Consider the following 18,935-nt stretch of genomic DNA (forward strand, 5'->3'; position numbering starts at 1 on the left):
TGGGGAAATTCTTCCCTTCTTTTCAGAGGTTGGGGATGATGTGTAGAATATTTTTTATACATTCAGACTCAACTAATGTGTTAGTTAATTTTTGTTGAACTGCTCTAGTTTTTATCTTTCTGTTTTAAATATCAATTGTTATAAGGAATGATTTCCTAAGGAGGAGTGAGGAAAATGACATATTAAGAAACTAAGGATATAAAAACAAAAGCTATAGTCACTGAAAGAGTCTACCAATGACCTACTGAAAGAGATCCCAAAATGAAAACTCCAAATAATACTGTAGCCAAATTCCAGATTTATCAGGTCAAGACAAAATACTGTAAGTAGCCAGAAAGAAACAATTCAAATATCAAGAAGCCACAATCAAGATTACACAGGATTTAGCAGTTCTACATTAAAAGATTGAAGGGCTTAAAATATGATATTCTGGAAGGCAAAGGTTCTTAGATTACAACCAAGAATCATATCTTCAGCAAAACTGAATAAAATATTTCAGGGGAAAAGATGAATATTCAAAGAAATAGGGGACCTTCAGACTATCTTGGAGAAAACACCAGAACTGAACAGAAAATTCCATCTTTAAATACAAGACTCAAGAGAAATATAAAAAGGTAACAGGAAAGAAAAAAAAGTTATCCAATAAGATTAAACTATATCCCTACATGAGAAGATTATACTTGCAACTCGAGAATTACATCTTCATTAGAGCAGTTAGAAAGGGTATATACATAGACAGAGGGTGTAAGTATAGGTTTTCTTTGATGTGATGATATAAAAAAATTAAAGAGAAGAGATAAAAAAATCAGATTGTACTGAAAGAAAAGGAAAGAGGGAAGGAGAATAGGTTAAATTACATCACATGAAGAGGTCCAAAAGACTTATGATAATAGAGGGAAAGAAGGAAAGGGGTGAACATTGTTTGAATCTTACTGCCATTAGAATTGACTCAAAGAGGGAATAACATGCACATGTAGGTAGGCAGGGGAGGTAAGTAGGTGAGTAGGAAAAGGGGAAGGGAAAGGGAAAGGGAAAGGGAGGCTGATAGGAGGTGGGGCAGAGGAAGGGAGTTGTCAGAAAAAAACACTGGTAAGGAAGGATAGGATAAAAGAAAAAAGTATAAATGGGGGAAAATAAGATGGAAGTAAGTAATCCTGACAGTAAAAGTGAATCTGATGAACTTTCTCATAAAACAGAAGTAGTTTTCAGAGTTGATTAAAAAACAGAATCTTAGGGTATGTTGTTTACAAGAAACACATTTGAAGTTAGATACACACAGAGTAAAGATAAAAGGCTGGAGCAGAATCTAGTATACTTCAGTTGAAGTTAATAAAAACAAATAGGGAAAAAAAAGAAAAGAAGGGGGTAGCAATTCTGATCTCAGACAAAGGAAAAGCAAATATAGATCTATTTAAAAGAGATAACAGAAGGAAATTACATCTTGCTAAAAGGTACCATAGATTATGAATTAATATCAACACAAAACATATGTGGACCAAGTAGTATAACATTTAGATTCTTAGAGAAGTTAAATGAGTTATTGGAAGAAAGAGCCAACAAAAATAGCAAAGCATTATCCCAGAAGAAATTAGAGAAGTCACCTTACATGTTTATATGAACTATTTGTGTCCAACCTATGGCAGAGCACTCCAAGCTTTTATTGTTCTGATCAGCAACAGTTGAACACTAAAATTCCATTCTAACATAATGATGTCATTTCATTCCTCTTCTAGAACAAAGGATAACAACCAACCAATGTAATGTCCAGGCTAGCTTTCTGGAGGGTCTTGAGACCAGCCTTGATCTCAGCAGAATAATCACCACGAGAATAGTTAGGAATAAAGTCCAAAGTCTTTATTGTCCCCGTCACAATCTGTATCTGTCATAGTCTGACCTAGTCTCCTCTCCCAGCATTCTGCCAGTCTGCAGTCTGATCTTAGTTCAGGAAGCAGGAGAGCCACCAAGATGAAGGTTAAAGATAGAATGTCTGTGACTGACTTTGGCTCCAGTTTAAATACCCTATTACAAGTACATCAATTGTACAATTATTACATCACCATACTAAGTATTAAGTATATGTAAACTAGATAACCATTGTCTCATCAATTCCACTGAGTTAACACCTTGTTTCAAGTATACTTCTCCAAAGTTCCACCCTCTACAAACCATCTAAATGAGATGAGATTATAGAAGGGGAAAGGAGGATTGATAAAAGAGAGGATAAATTGAAGAAGGTAGTAAGTAGAAGTAAAACATTTGTGAGGAAGGAAATAGTGGGGGGGAGGGTAAAAGAAAATAGTAATAAATAAGGGGAAAATAGCATGGAAGGAAATATATATTTACCATAACTATAAATGTGATTGGGATAAACTCACACATAAAAAAAGAAGTAAATGGAAGAATAGATCAAAAACCAGAATTCGACAATATTTTGTTTACAAGAAACATTTGAAGAAGGGAGATACATACAAGGTAAAAGTAAGGGGCTAGAACAGGATTTATTATGCTTCAATTGAAGCAAAGAAAGCAGGCATAGTAATTATGGTTTCAGAGCAAAAGCAAAAAAAGATTCAATTAAAAATATAAGGAAATGATATCTTACTGACCATGTATATTAGCCCCTAAAATTCTCACAACCAAATTCAGAAAAGCAGAAAGATTAAATGCACTCTTTTCCCATCACCATGAAATAAAAATTGCATTCAATAATGGAAAATGGAAGAAGAGATTAAAAACTTAATTGGAAATTAAATAACTTAATCTTAAAAGATAATAATCCTATCTAAACTGATCTATTTATTTGATACCACACAATCAAACTATTAAAAAATCATTTTAAAGAGCTAGAAAAATAATAAGTAAATTCATCTGGAAGAACAAAAGGTCAGGAATATAAAATGAATCAAGGAAAATGTAAAGGAAAATGGTCTAGCTGTAGCAAATCTCAAATTTATATTAAAAAGTAATAATCCAAACAATCTGGTACTGGCTAAGAAAGAAATTAGTGAGTCAGAAGAATCGATTAAATACAAATCACACATAATAAATCAAAGTAGTAACCTAGTATATGACAAATTCAACAATACAAGCTTTTGAAAGAAAAATTCATTAGTTGACAAAAAACTGCAATTAAAACTGGAAAACAGTATAGCAAGAACTATTTATAGACCAACATCACATATTGTATTCCAAAAAAAGATCAAAATGAATACATGATTTTACACATAAAAAGTGATACCATAAGCAGGTAAAGACTACATAAAACAGTTCATCTGTCAGATTTATGGATAAGGGACGAATTTAGGACCAAAGGTGTAGAGAGCGTTAAAAAATATAAGATAGATAATTTTGATTAGATAAAATTAAAAGTTTTTGCACAAATAAAAGCAATCAAAATTATAAAGAAAGAAAACAGGAAAGGAATTTCTAGAACAAGTATCTCTGATAAAGGCCTTGTTTCTCAAAAATATAAAGAACTTAGTGAATTTATAAAAATCAAGTCATTTCCCAATTGATAAATGGTCAAAAGAGATAAACAAAGAAAAATAAATTAAAACTTTCTCTGGTCATATAAAAATTCTCTAAATCATCATTAATTAGAGAAATGCAAATTAAAACAACTCTGAGATACTACTTCACACTTATTAGATTGGCTATTATATCTAACTCCAAAAACATATACAAGTTAAGCTTTTGAAATAGGAATGACTTAGGCATAAGGAATCTGAGAGTGACTAGAAGAAATGTAGCAGGAGATTTTAAAGATGAAATTAGATATTTTGAGAAAAAATAATCAGAAGAGATGGGAAAGCATATCTAAGCTAAGAGTTCCTGAAAAATCAGTTGGAGCAAAAAGAATTTAGCGATTTCATGAGACATTAAGAAATAGAGTAAAATAAAAAAGACTGAAAAATTAGAAAATGTCAGGGATGTACTATCCAAAACAACTGCCCTGGAAAACAGACTAAGAAAAAATAATTTAAGAATCACCAGAATCCCTGAAAATCATTATGATATTGAAAAACTAGATACTATATTTCAAGAAATCAGAAAAGAAACCAAACCAGATTCTTTTAAACCAGAGTACAAAGTGAAAACAGAATTAACCAATCACCTTTTGAAAAAAAAAATGAAAATACCAAGAAATGACATAGCCAAAATCCATAGCTCCATGGTTAAAGAAAAAAGGCTGAGAAAAGCAAGAGATTATGTATTTAGGACCTATGACTAAAATGACAGCAAATGATGCTGGAAGTATTTTGAATGAAAGAAATCTCAGAAGATAAAGTCAAATAGATAAAAGGAAAAAGCCTTATGACTAAGAAAAACTTATAATACTAAAAAGAATTATGTATGTACATATATGTATGTATTTTAATATTATTTGTGTATTTGCTCCATAAATGCTTCTCTCTCTTACATACATATGTATTTATATAATATACACTATATGTACTTATATGTATCTCTTATGTACTCACTCAGATATCTACCAATAAAAATAAAATAGTCATTGTGTTAAAATATTCCATATGGAAGTTGTTTTTTTATTGTTGCCCCAGAACGTAATTTCTTTGAACCTATTGAGATGGTGGTGATGATGTTGATGATAAGAATTGATATTTATATCATTAAACTTTGGAAAGCATTTTACATATATTATCTCATTTGAGCTGAGCACTTAAAAATTAATGTTAGGGGAATATTCTTAGAGAAAATATATGTAAATATTCATTTGATATTTTGGTTGTTTAAAAAAATGACAACATTTAAAAAGATTTCTTCAAAGAGGAATCATGTCAAAGTTAAAGAAAGATGCATTTGGAGTCAGAATAGACTTGAATTCAAATCTTACCTTTAATGTTTACTAAATAAGTGGCTTTGGGGAAGTCAGGATCTTGCTGAACCATATTCAGTTAGTCAACAAACATTTATTAAATACTCACCACATGTTAGGCACTAATCCAAACACTGCAAATACAAAGAAAGAAAAAAGAAAAGTCTCCTGTCTTCAAGTAGCCCTTACATTAATGGGGAAATGAAAATAGTAATGTACATACAAGATACACATGAGTTATAAAGGGAAAGATTTAATAATAAAAGAACATTATCTGATAAATAAATTTAAGAATTCATAAATATAGCAATGGAATATATTTGAGTGAAAATACTGTTAAAGATGCATCCATTTCTGTATGTAATTAAGATTGGTTTATTCACTCATTTTAACATTAAACACTTTGATTATTTATTCTATACCAGACACTGCTAAGCACTGGGGATACAAAAAGAATCAAAAGAAATTTGCTATCCTAAAGAAACTTGCCATCTAGTATAGAAGAAAACATGTAAACAAATATTTACAAATCAAAAATTTACAAAACAAGACATTTCCTATATAGATAAATAAGAAATAACTAATAGATTGAAAGCCCTAAAATTAAGAGGAATTGGAAAAAGCTTTCTGTTAAAAAAAAATTGATTTTAATTAGGATTTAATGGAAGCCAGGGGAGTCAGGAGGTGGAATTGAGGAGGGAAAGTATTACAGATATGAGGGCCAAGTCAAATAAAATGCCTGGAGTCAAAAAGTAGAATGTCTTGCTCATGGAACAGCCAGGAGACTAGTGTCCATGGAATGAAGAATTGCATGTCAGGGAATAAGGTATAACAAGAGTAAATAGTTAGGAAAGGGCTAGATTTTAAATTCCAGAGCATTTTGTATTTGATCTGGCTGAGTGGAAGATGGATTAGAGAGGGGAAATTTATGGAAAATGAGTAGATTAAGGAATTGTGAAGTTAGAGACTTGAAGGCATATCAATAGAATTGTAGTCTCCAATTATGACAATAGGATTTTTAGGTTTAGAGAAAAGCTGTGATTGAAGTATTGAATTCATTGAGAAAGGAAAGGGAATGGCCTGGAGACTAATAACAACTGTTCAATAATTCTAACAGCAACTAGAATCTTGATAAGAATCAACAAAAATAATACTAAAAGCACAAAGAGGCCTCTGAAACTAATTGGCAGCCATGGGCCCTTCCAAGAGCTCAAGGGCTAGATTCATATAGACTATTGTTCCATTGTTCAAAGAAACTAATCCCCAAAGGAATTTATTTGCTTTTTAATTATCTTCTCTGTTTTGTTACATTCCATCCAAGGAGTAGGATTTGGGACTGAGAAGAATCATTAAACAAAACTTATGGATGATAACCTATCAAGGATTTTCCCAAAAGGGAATTAATAGTATGCCTTATATACATCAGTTATGGTTCAAATAACTATTTCCTGAATCAAAAAAATTGTTTAAAATACAAAGTACTCATTAGGCTACATTTAAAATATTCAGCAGATAAAATAACTCAACATCTATTATCTTTTTTTTACAAGCTAAAAACAACTTTCTAGGCCAATGAAATGTATGTTATATATTCACCTCAGATCTGTCCTGAGTAAATCATAAGGTAAGCAAGTCATTTTCTGCCCAGTCAGTTCTTTAATGATCTCCTTGGAGAAGGAGCATGGCTGTACGAAATATTTCCCATTGGCAGTTTTCATGAACTCAGAAATCCAGAAATTCTTAGACTCAAGTGGCCAAAGCTAGAGCTATCTCAAGTGGCCAAAGCTAGAGCTATCCATCTCTCAGATTCTCTGTTCAGCAACCTATGCTCAGGAAACAAAAACAGAAGAGGTTCCCAGAAACTTGAGATCCTGTGTCAAACTTGCCCAATGTTTTGACCATCTCCAAAAAGCTTTTCCCATCCAGAGCCAATTCACCCCTCCTAAGCCAACCTGGTTCCCATTCACTCCAGGGAGCACATCATTGTTATGATGAACACCTGATCTGCTTTAATCCTACTGTACCTCAAATCTCCAGAGTTTAAATAATCCACCAGCATCAGCATCCCACAAGATCAAGGGTTCACAGACATCACAGATATCACAGGTTGTCACTAATTATTTTTATCAGTTCCCCACATTCCCCCATCTAAGAACAAAGAATCACTATCATGCATGTTTTATTTTGTTGGGGTTTTTTGTTTGTTTATGTGTATGATCATGCTCAGATCCAACAGAAGGCCAATTCATATGAGAAATACTAGGGGAAAACAAAAGACTTTCCAGCTATCTACCATTACACATGCTCCTGGATGGAAGTTCAAGAGGGAGCAAGCATTGAAAGTGTCATAAAGAAGTATTAGGAAGAACCTAGAAGCACTTTCTTCTTTTTCTTCTTATAAACTATTGAAGGAGATGATCTCACACAAACATCTACTTTCTATGAAATTCAGCAGCCCCTTCTCTTTGATACAATCCTTAGGCATGGGGACTAATAAGTGCTTACTACAGTCATCTCTACAAATTGTAGCATAAATTCTTTAGCAAGAAGTCCACAAAGTACCTGTCTGTAACAACTGAGTCACAGGACACGCACGTTTCTATGGAAAAATATCCTAAAACAGTAAATAAAGGGTCTCTTCTGAATCATCCATGTGCTTGAAAGTAAAACAAACAAACAAACAAACAAAAACAACGAATAACACAATCTCAATTATCAATGAGTTTATATCCTAACAGGAGACAATAAATGCAGATATCCTACCTCAGGCACTTATTAGCTGTGTGACCCTGAAAAAGCCACTTAGCCACTCTAAACCTCAGCCTTATCTGTACAGTGGGCTTAAAAATAGCATTCACTCACAGTTTTGCTGTGAGGTTCAAATAAGTTAATGCATGCAAAAGGTTTTACAAACTTTAGAGCCTTATGTAAATGTCTATTATGATTACTGCATCTAAAATTGGATAAGGCAATTTCCTTATAGTATAATGATAGAATGTATGCAGAACTTGGAGCTAGAGCACTTGCTTGTAAATCCTGGTTCCACATCACTTATTAGTTCTTCAACACTGTATATTTGTGTGTGTATGTGTGTGTACATATGTATTATGTATATATCCAAGCCTCCATGACCTCATATGTAAAGTGAGAAAACTATTAATTTATTACCTGTCTAATCCACAAAGCTGTTATAAAAATCAAATGGGATAATGAATATGAAAAACCGCCTGCAAACCTATGAGCTCTTTACAAATACCAGCTGTTATTAAATGATATTGGAAGCCAGCAGGTCAAAAGTACTATTTCAGGGGAAATCACAAATGCAAAAAAAAAGCCTGGAATTATTAGGATGTAGTCATCCTTTTGCCAGAGCATCCTTACTTACTAGCAAGGTTCATTTTGGAAGACTGATCCTGAGGCAAGAAAACCACAGGGAGAAGGATAGCTGGAATGAAGACAAATGCCAGCATGGGTCAGGAGAGAGTTTCTAAGTAGGTCTAGTGGCTAGCCTCAGAATAAGATTCTGGGTTCCTTGTCTTGCTCTAAATAAAGTCACATGGTCACAGCTGCTGCTACTGACCTTGACTTTCATGGTCCTGCATCCCAAGGGCCTGAGCCTCTTCCCTTTCAGTTCAAAATGATCTACAGCTTTCAATATTAATAAACCCATTAGACACAGAACACTTGTGACTAAAAGAGATGCATTTTTAAGTGTCAGGCTCCAGAGCCAGCTGACTACCTGCATATACTTAGTTTTGAGTAGGAAGGTGGGTATCACTGCCTTACATTGCTAGTATCTTTTGGATATATATTATATGTGTATATGTGTGTATATATATACACGAATATAATTTCTTTATATATATATATATACACATAATTATATACAACCTCATATTATATACGGCTATAGATTATAACAAAGATTGATTTGGAAACAGGTTTATTTATACTCTCATTTGGATCTGAAATATATATTATGAGTGGAAGCAGCTTTGAGACCTTTGGTTCAAAGCCAGTAGACAGCTTCTTTTGTTGTTAGTTTAGTTTTGTTTTATTCTAAAGACTCTCTTGTAAAAATATAACTGGAACCCAGGAAGCAGAGTTAAGTCGGGAAGTATATATGCTTGAACGGGCACTTGTACAAGCAGCCCTTGTCTCTTTGCCCAGGAGTACAATGTCTTCCTGATTTTATGACATCATTATTATTCATTGTTAGAAAGGGATAGATACCACTAACAGCATGTAGGAAAACAACATTACAATGAATCAGGGAACAAGCAGAAATCTGTCTTTAGTGGAAGGATTCCGAAATCCCAATAGAAAGCCTCATAGGCACAATGAATACAAAACTCTTAAAATATCTGGATATTAGAGTTGGAAAGAGCCTTCTGGGAGTGTTTAATCCAGCTTCTTCATTTCATTTCATTTCCTCAGGAAACTGAGTCTCAGAGAGAAACTTCCTCATGATCATACAACGAGTTAGGGGGCAAACTATTAGAATCTATGTATTTTAAATTCAAGATGTTGTTACTGTTCATCTGAAAAACAAAATAAAACAAAACCCTTCAGGCTTAGAAACATACTATAAGTTAAAATTCTGTAGCCAAGTGGAGGGTTATCCAAAATCCTATTCTTCCATTCTCCTCCTTCTGTCCCATTCTTTTGTAATCTTCACTGCCAATTCCTTCAACTTCAAGTTAAGTTTTAGATCAAAGGATCCTACCTTTGATGCTTACAACCTGAGTGACCTTGGACAGTGCACTCAGCCTCCCTGGGCCTTAGTTTTTCCACATTTAAATAATTGATTTGGATTACATAGCCTTTGAATATTCTGCAGCTCTGGCTTTATGATTCTATGATGCTAGTTCAGGTATTTTCCCAAAAATATGGTTAGCAGCTTCTCAGTGACTATTTCAAATATACTTATGAGTAGTTGATTGATAAATATTTAATTCTCAATTTGAAGAGAAAGAAGCTGAAGTTGAAAAGCCAGTCAGTAAGACACTATGACAAAACCAAAAGCTCTGAGTTTCTTTGGAAGCCAAATTCTTCACTGACATCTGTCATTGCTTATGTGGGAAAAGTTCCTGAATCAGTTATTTCATTTATGGTATGAACAATTTAATTTTAGATGGCCTTAAAGTCATTGTAATATTCATTTTCACTTATATAAAATGAGATATAGGAGATGATATTAGATACTTTTCAATCCAACTCTTTCATGTTACAGCTTAAAGAAACTGAGTTCCAAGCAGGTTGCCCAAGGGCAAACAGGTAGGAAGGGAGAGAGGACAAAATATGCTGGAAGAACAGGTTTCCTGCCTCTGATATGTACTAACCCTATAACCATGAGGATGTATTTGAATCTCATAATTCCCCAGACAATTCACTAAGACACTAAAGTTGCCAATGTGCATAAGTGAAAATAAGTGGGCATTCCTTAAACAAATGAAGTCATAGATCAGGCACCTCAAAAAATTTATAACACTTAATGTTTGCCTCAAAAATAGAGGACAAAAGAAAGACCACTTTCATAATGAAGCTGGGAGAGAATTCTTAAATAAATAAGACAGAGATGATCAAAGAAGTCAGAACAGTTTGAATACAAAAATTGAAAAACTTCACAAGGAAATTGAAAACTTCACAATTCAGTTAGAATCAGATGGTAAGCAGTTAATTTGGAAAGATAATCTTTATGACAATTTTCTGACAAGAGGCTAATAAGATATATAAAGAACAAATGCAAATATAAATGTAATACTACATTTGAATGAATATAACATATATAAATAATAACCATTGCCCTGAAGATAAGTAATCAAAGTATATGAATATACTCCATAAATGAAAAATGCTCCAAGTCACTAATGATAACAAAAATGCAGATCAAAACAGCTCTGAGAATCTACCTCACATTTATTAGAATAGCAAAGATGTCAGAAGAAGAAAGCAGTAATTGTCAGGGGAGATGAGGTTATTGTTTGTTGTTTATCCTTCATTTTTGAAGAGGATGGACCATGACTTCAGGAAGGTGATTTATAACAGGCAAGTGAATTATATTTAAGTGAGGGAAAGCTATGCAAAGTCCCCAGTATCACTTTCTCCTCTAGAGTTATCTGGATCCAGTGGCAAGGTATAGATCAGGATGGCTGGAGATGCAATGGGAGACCTTGGCTATATTAAGATAAGGTCTTTATCAGGTCTTACTTTGACTGAGGCAATACCCATTAGTGATTAAGGCTGGGTAAGAAATGAGGCAGAAAATGGCCTCTTTTTACATAGTCCAAAAAATAAAAAATAAAAATCCAATCTGAGAGAGGAAGACCCTCAGACTTTCTGGCTTAACCAAAACCAATTGTTAGGGCTTGGCCTGGGCCTAGTGTTGGTCAATCAGTAAGGAATAGAGTGATTAGGATTTAAGGCATAGTCCTTTATAAAGAAATCTCATCCATAAACCCCAAGATATCTTGGGAGGTTTCAGAGATCAAGATGAGGGAGAGAAAGAAAAAAAGAAAGAGGAGATAGGATAAGGTAAGCATATTAGAGCACTGTTGGTGGAATTATGAATTTATTTAACCATTTTGGCAAATAATATTGAACCATAATCCCCCTTGTTAGATATGGATTCTAATGAAGTTAGGGATATAAGGAAAGTTTCATAATTACAAGTAGACATTTTTGTTGTAGTAAAAAACTGGAATAAAATGCTATCAAATTGAATATAGCTGAAGAAATCATGGTATTTGAATACAGTGAAATATCTTTGGTTCCTAGAAAGTGAGAATTTAAAAAAAAAAGAAAAGAAACAAGGAACTTAATGAATTCAGAGAATATAGAGCTGATACAGAAAGAAATCTGCAAAAATTTAACCTCAGAAATCTGAGTAAAGTGGCAAACAATTAAGACTTCAAGTCTGATGATGAAATATATCTTCTAACTTGACAGAGACCTGAAAGTAGAGAACCAACCGTGAATGCCCAGACACAATCCATGTTTTGAAGTGTGTGTGTGTGTGTGTGTGTGTGTGTGTGTGTGTAATAATGGAATCTTATTTCAGGATCAGGGAGAAAGTAAGTTGGTAGTAATATAGATAGGAAAATAAGGGGGAAAAACTGCAATACTATTTTATCATTTCAAATAGTTTTTTTCACTGTAAATTAGATTCTTTTATTTTTTCACATGTCATGGAAACTTTGGGCAGTCTGGCAAAGTCTATGAACCTTCCTCAGAAGAATGTTTTTAGCTTCATAAAATATGTAGGATTATTATACCAGTTATCAGTATAGCAGTTCTCCTGATTCCAAGCTTACCATTCCTTCATTACATTATACTATTTCCCTGTGATTATATATTTCTCTGGCATATAATTTTTATTGGATTCAATTGGATCCTAATATCATAAGAAAGAAAAGTAACAGGCCCAGCTTCTTCCATCCCCTTGAAAAGGAAAATTCTGTTGAATACCCACTGAGAACTTTCTTTCTTTTTTTTTAATTTATTTATTTTTATTTTTATTTTTTTTATTTAATAGCCTTTTATTTACAGGTTATATGCATGGGTAACTTTACAGCGTTAACAATTGCCAAACCTCTTGCTCCAATTTCACCTCTTACCCCCCCACCCCCTCCCCTAGATGGCAGGATGACCAGTAGATGTTAAATATATTAAAATATAAATTAGATACACAATAAGTATACATGACCAAAACGTTATTTTGCTGTACAAAAAGAATCAGACTCTGAAATATTGTACAATTAGCTTGTGAAGGAAATCAAAAATGCAGGTGTGCATAAATATAGGGATTGGGAATTCAATGTAATGGTTTTTAGTCATCTCCCAGAGTTCTTTCTCTGGGCATAGCTGGTTCAGTTCATTACTGCTCCATTAGAAATGATTTGGTTTATCTTGCTGCTGAGGATGGCCAGGTCCATCAGAACTGGTCATCATATAGTATTGTTGTTGAAGTATATAATGATCTCCTGGTCCTGCTCATTTCACTCAGCATCAGTTCGTGTAAGTCTCTCCAGGCCTTTCTGAAATCATCCTGTTGGTCATTTCTTACAGAACAGTAATATTCCATAATATTCATATACCACAATTTATTCAGCCATTCTCCAACTGATGGACATCCATTCAGTTTCCAGTTTCTAGCCACTACAAAAAGGGCTGCCACAAACATTCGCGCACATACAGGTCCCTTTCCCTTCTTTAGTATCTCTTGGGGAATAAGCCCAGTAGTAACTCTGCTGGATCAAAGGGTATGCACAGTTTGATAACTTTTTGAGCATAATTCCAAACTACTCTCCAACCCACTGAGAACTTTCAAAAGCTATTAAATAAATTTAACTACAGTGGTAGATAATGACTTTGAAGAAATATATGGTTTGAGACCAAGGATAAGAGTGAATGACAAGAAGCAAATTAAAATAGAAGAACCTGGGTTAGAATTGTTTATAGTTCAGAGAGTAACATCATTAGAGATTTTGAAATTACAGTTTAACTCTGGCATTAGAGATATTCTATAGTTTTTGGTTTCATTCCAGTAACATTCCTAGTCTTCTTTCATCAAACTTACAGTATTCAAGAAAATAAATGGGCATTTAACAGGATGTATTTATTTTGTATTTCGTTATCTCCTGTATAAGGAGGAAAATAAGAGCTCTTTCCAGGAATTAGAAAGTTCAGCTTCTTTAAAAATGCATTGAAGAAAAGGGCAGAGCCAAGATGGTGGAGTAAAGGCAGGAACTGACCCAACCTCTCCCCCAAATTGCCCAAATTCCTTTAATAATGACTCTAAACAAATTTTAGAGCATCACAACACCCAAAAAGATGGACTAGAACATTTATCAGCCAAAGGCAATCTAGAAGATCAGTAGAAAATGTTTGTGACACTAGGGTGGGATTCCAGATTGTTATCTCAGTGCAAACCTCACCAAAACATACATAGAGCCAGTCCCAGCCCTATCCTGACCCCCTCGTCAAGATCCTAGCATCAGCAAGGCAGGGCCTCCAAATCAGCAGTAATGTTAGAGGCTCCTGGACCTCTCTGCTGGGAATACTAAGGAGAAATCAAAAGTCAGCAGAGAGGGTCTGTGGCAATGGGGTGGGAGTCTGCTGTGCAGTCTCAGTACAGTCTTCAACAGCACAACCCAGCCCCAACCTTGGGACCCTAGCATCAGCAAAGCAGAACTCTACTAATTTATCACACTAAATCTTATAGCTATAATGGGGCGGGGACATTCCTAATAGCTCCAAGGCAGAAAATGTTTTGTGCTCAGGTTCCTAGAAGGATCTCTGAAAATAGTTGCACAAACCCCCTAAATCTTGGGACAATGCACCCTCCACCTGGAAGAGAGACATGCTTTAACAAAGAAGTAAAATCCAAGCAATAGGCTAGAAAAAAATAAGCAGACAATAAAAATTTTTTTTAAAAAACAGTTTCTGACCTTTGAAAGTTATTAAAGTGACAAGGAAGTTCAAAACACATTCAAGAGATGATAACAAAGTTAAAGCTCCTACATCCAAAGCCTCCAAGAAAAAATAAGAATTGGGCTCAGGCCATGGAAGAAGGAAAAAAGAGATTTTGAAAAGCAAGTAAAAGAATTAGAGAAAAAATTAGGAAGAGAATTGAGAGTGATGCAAAAAGCTAATGAGAATAATGTCTTAAAAAGTAAAACTGGCCAACTGGGAAAGGAGGTACAAAAGTTCACTGAGGAAAATAAATCCTTCAAAAATAGAATTGATTGATAGACATGGCTCTTTTCAACAATGAGATGATTGAGGCCAGTTCTAATGATTTTGTGAACAAGAGAGCCATCTATATTCAGAGGGAAGATTGCGGGACCTGAGCATGGATCATAGCCATAGCATTTTCACTTTTTTTTTGTTGTTTGCTTGTATTTTGTTTTCTTTCTCATTTTTTTCCTTTCTGATCTGATAACTGTAAAAATATGGATAGAAACACGATAATTGTAAAAATATGCATAGAAGAACTGCACATGTTTAACATATATTAGATTACTTGCTATCTAGGTAAGAGGGAAGTAAGTGGGGGATAATTTGGAGCACAAAATTTTGCAAGGATCAATGTTGAAAAATTATCCATGCATATGTTTTGAAAATAGAAAGCTTTGATAAAATTTAAAAATAGAATTGAGCATATGGAAGTTAATGACCTTATAAGAAATCAAGACACAATAAAGCAAAACCAAAAAATGAAAAAATTAGAAAAAAAGTGAAATATCTCATTGGAAAAACAACTGACCTGGAAAATAGTTCCAGGAGAGGTAATTTAAAAATTATTGGTCTACCTGAAAGTCAAGATAAAAAAAATCCTGGACACCATTTTTTAAAAATTATCAAGGAAAACTGTCCTGATATTCTAGAACCAGAGGATAAATAAAAATTGAAAGAATCCATCAATCCCCTCCTGAAAAAGATACCAAAATGAAAACTCCCAGGAACATTATAGCTAAATTCCAGTACTCCCAGATCAAAGAGAAAATATTGCAAGCATTCAGAGAGAAACAATTCAAATATAGTGGAGTCAGTCAGCATAACACAAGATTTCACAGCTTCTACATTAAAGGACTGGTAGGCTTGGAATATGATATTCCAGAGAGCAATGGAGCTAAGATTACAGCCAAGAATCACCTACTCAGAAAAGTCAAGTATAGTATGATCTTTCAGAGGAAAGGGTAGTCTTTCATTGAAATGGATTTCAAACATTTGTGATGAAAAGAGCAGAGCTGAATAGAAAATTTGATTTTCAAATACAGGACTCTGGAGAAGCATAAGGAACTAATCAGGAAATGAGGAAGTCAATAATGTTTATCTGTTTACATTCCTACATGGGAGAATGACAATTTTAACTCATTAAAACTTTCTCATTACTATGGCATTTAGAAGGAGTATATATAGACAGAGGGCACAGGTGTTAGTTAAATATGAAGAGATAATATCTTTTTTTTTAATGATGAAATTAAGGGGTGAGAGAGGAATATGCTGGGAAAAAGCTGGCAGAAATGGAAAGGTACAAATTATTTGCCATAAAAAAGAGGCAAAAAAGCCTTTACACTGGAGGAAAGGGTGAGAGAATGAACCTTACTCTCCTCAGAATTGGCTCAAAGAGGAAATAACATACATATTCAATAGGGGTATACAAATCTATCTTACCCTACAAGAAAATAGAAGGAGAATGTGATATGGGAAGGGAGGAAGGTGGGTATTGAGGGAGGAAATAGTCTTTTGACCACTTTTGAGGAATTTCAAAGCAAGTTTCTTTGATGAGGCCTCATTTCTCAGAGAGAACTAAATCAAATATATAAAAATAAGAATCATGCCCCAAATGATAAGTGACCAAAAGATATGATTTGTGCCCAAAGGGCTTTAAATTTATGCATATCCTTTTATCTAATAGCCCTACTTCTTGGCATGAATGCCAAAAGAGATTTGAGAAAAAAGGAAAATGGCATATATGCAAAATAATATTCATAGCAACTCTCTTCTCAGGGCAAAAAAAATAATAGAAATGATAGGAATGCCCTTCAATTGTTGAATGGCTCAATAAATTGGGGTATATCTTTATGATAAAATATTATTGTTCCATGGGAAATGATGAGCAGGATGCTCTCAGGGGAGAAAAGATCTGGGAAGTCCTCCACAAACAAAAGTAAAGTGAAATATACTACATACAAAGAAATAGCAATATTCTGGGATGACCGGGTGTGAATGACTTTGCTATTCTCAGTAGTATAATCATCCAGCATACTCTGAAGCACTTACGATGGAAAATCCTATCCATACCCAGAGAAGGAATTGATTTTGTCTGAATAGATTGAAGCATTATCTCTTTTTCGATCTCTTTTTTTAGCTTAATTTTCTTGAGGATTTTTATTTTCATTATGATAGGAGATCATTTATTTTTCATAACTTGACTTTTATGGAAATGTTTTACATAATTTCATATGTGATTTCTTAATTGTGGGATAAGGGAGAGAACCTGAATGAAACCACCCCTAATTCACATGAGAAACAGCCTTCCCTCTCAGAATTCATAAATCACAAATGGTCAAAGGATATGAACAGACAATTCTCAGATGAAGAAATTGAAACTATTTCTAACCATATGAAAAGATGCTCCAAGTCATTATTAATCAGAGAAATGCAAATTAAGACAACTCTGAGATACCACTATACACCTGTCAGATTGGCTAAGATGACAGGAAAAAATAATGATGATTGTTGGAGGGGATGTGGGAAAACTGGGACATTGATACATTGTTGGTGGAGTTGTGAACGAATCCAACCATTTTGGAGAGTAGTTTGGAACTATGCTCAAAAAGTTATCAAACTGTGCATACCCTTTGATCCAGCAGTGTTACTACTGGGATTATATCCCAAAGAGATTATAAAGAAGGGAAAGGGACCTGTATGTGCACGAATGTTTGTGGCAGCCCTTTTTGTAGTGGCTAGAAACTGGAAACTGAATGGATGCCCATCAGTTGGAGAATGGCTGAATAAATTGTGGTATATGAATATTATGGAATATTATTGTTCTGTAAGAAATGACCAACAGAAGGATTTCAGAAAGGCCTGGAGAGACTTACATGAATTGATGCTGACTGAAACGAGCAGGGCCAAGAGATCATTATATACTTCAACAACTACATACTATATGATGACCAATTCTGATGGACCTGGCCATCCTCAGCAATGAGATCAAACAAATCAGTTCCAATGGAGCAGTAATGAACTGAACCAGCTACGCCCAATGAGAGAATTTTGGGAGATGACTAAAAACCATTACATTGAATTCCCTATATCTCTGCCCACCTGCATTTTTGATTTCCTTCACAGGCTAATTGTACAATATTTCAGAGTCTGATTCTTTTTGTTCAGCAAAATAATGGTTTGGTCATGTATACTTATTGTGTATCTAATTTATATTTTAATATATTTAACATCTACTGGTCATCCTGCCATCTGGGGGAGAAGGTGGGGGGAAGGAGGAGAAAAATTGGAACAAGAGTTTTGCAATTGTCAATGCTGTAAAATTACCCATACATATAACCTGTAAATAAAAGGCTATTAAATAAAAAAAGAATTCATAAATCACAGTTTTAAACTTTGATGTATTTATTTTAAAATAATTTTGTTTTTAATTCTGAACTTAAAAAGAAAAAGAAAATTTCCATAAATACAGCATAAATCTAAAAGGATTCCATATGAAACAGCGAAGAGTCAACATGTCAATAAGAATTTATTAAGTACCTACCAATTGCCTGGCACAGTGCTAAGTATTGGAGATACAAAGAAAGACAAAAAACAGTCCTTGCTCTAAAGGAACCATTTAGTATTGCCTAAGAAATAGAGTAGTAGATCAGTAGAATAGGTTAGGTTCATAAGATAGAATAGTCAATGACTATAGTAATCTAGTGTTTAAAAAACCCAAAGATTTCAGCTTCTGGGATAAGAACTCACTATTTCACAAAAATTGCTGGGAAAATTAGAAAAATAGTATGGCAGAAACTAGGCATTGACCAACACCTAACACCCTATATCAAAATAAGGTTCATGATTTAAACATAAAGAGTAATACTATAAGTAAATTAGGAGAGCAAGGGATGGTTTACCTCTCAGATCTGTGGAAAAGGAAGGAATTTGAAGCCATTGAAGAACTAGAGAACATTATGAAATGGAAACTGGATTTTATTATATTAAATCAAAAAGGTTTGTACAAACAATACCAATGTAGCCAAGATTAGAAGGGAAGCAAAAAAACTGGGGGAAAAGTTTGCATCCAAGGATTCTGATAAAAACCTCATTTCTAAAATATATAGAGGATTGCCTAAAATCTATCAGAATAGAAGTCATTCTCCTATTGATCAAAGGATATAAACAGACAAAAGAAGAAAATTTTTTGTACAAAAAAATATTCATAGTAGCTCTTTTTTGCGATGGCTTAAGATTTGGAAATTGAGAAGTTGCCCTTGAGTTGGAGAATGGCTTAATAAACCATATGTTTGTGATGGAATAATGTTATTTTAAAAATGTCAAGCAGAATTATTTCAGAAAACTTGCAAAGACTTTGAAC

At 33.8% G+C, this 18,935-nt stretch overlaps 1 long non-coding RNA gene across 1 annotated transcript in view; it reads right to left on the reverse strand.

The window, feature by feature from the left end:
- Positions 1 to 1,686, reverse strand: part of LOC116420612 — a 55,232-nt gene extending 53,546 nt beyond the window's left edge. Inside the window, exon 1 of the long non-coding RNA XR_004230980.1 lies at positions 1,607 to 1,686. This is a non-coding gene — a long non-coding RNA (uncharacterized LOC116420612). The remainder of the gene's footprint in view (positions 1 to 1,606) is intronic.
- Positions 1,687 to 18,935: the final 17,249 nt, after the last annotated feature.

This window comes from Sarcophilus harrisii, chromosome 1, assembly GCF_902635505.1.
Source record: "Sarcophilus harrisii chromosome 1, mSarHar1.11, whole genome shotgun sequence".
Taxonomy (NCBI): Eukaryota; Metazoa; Chordata; class Mammalia; order Dasyuromorphia; family Dasyuridae; genus Sarcophilus; species Sarcophilus harrisii.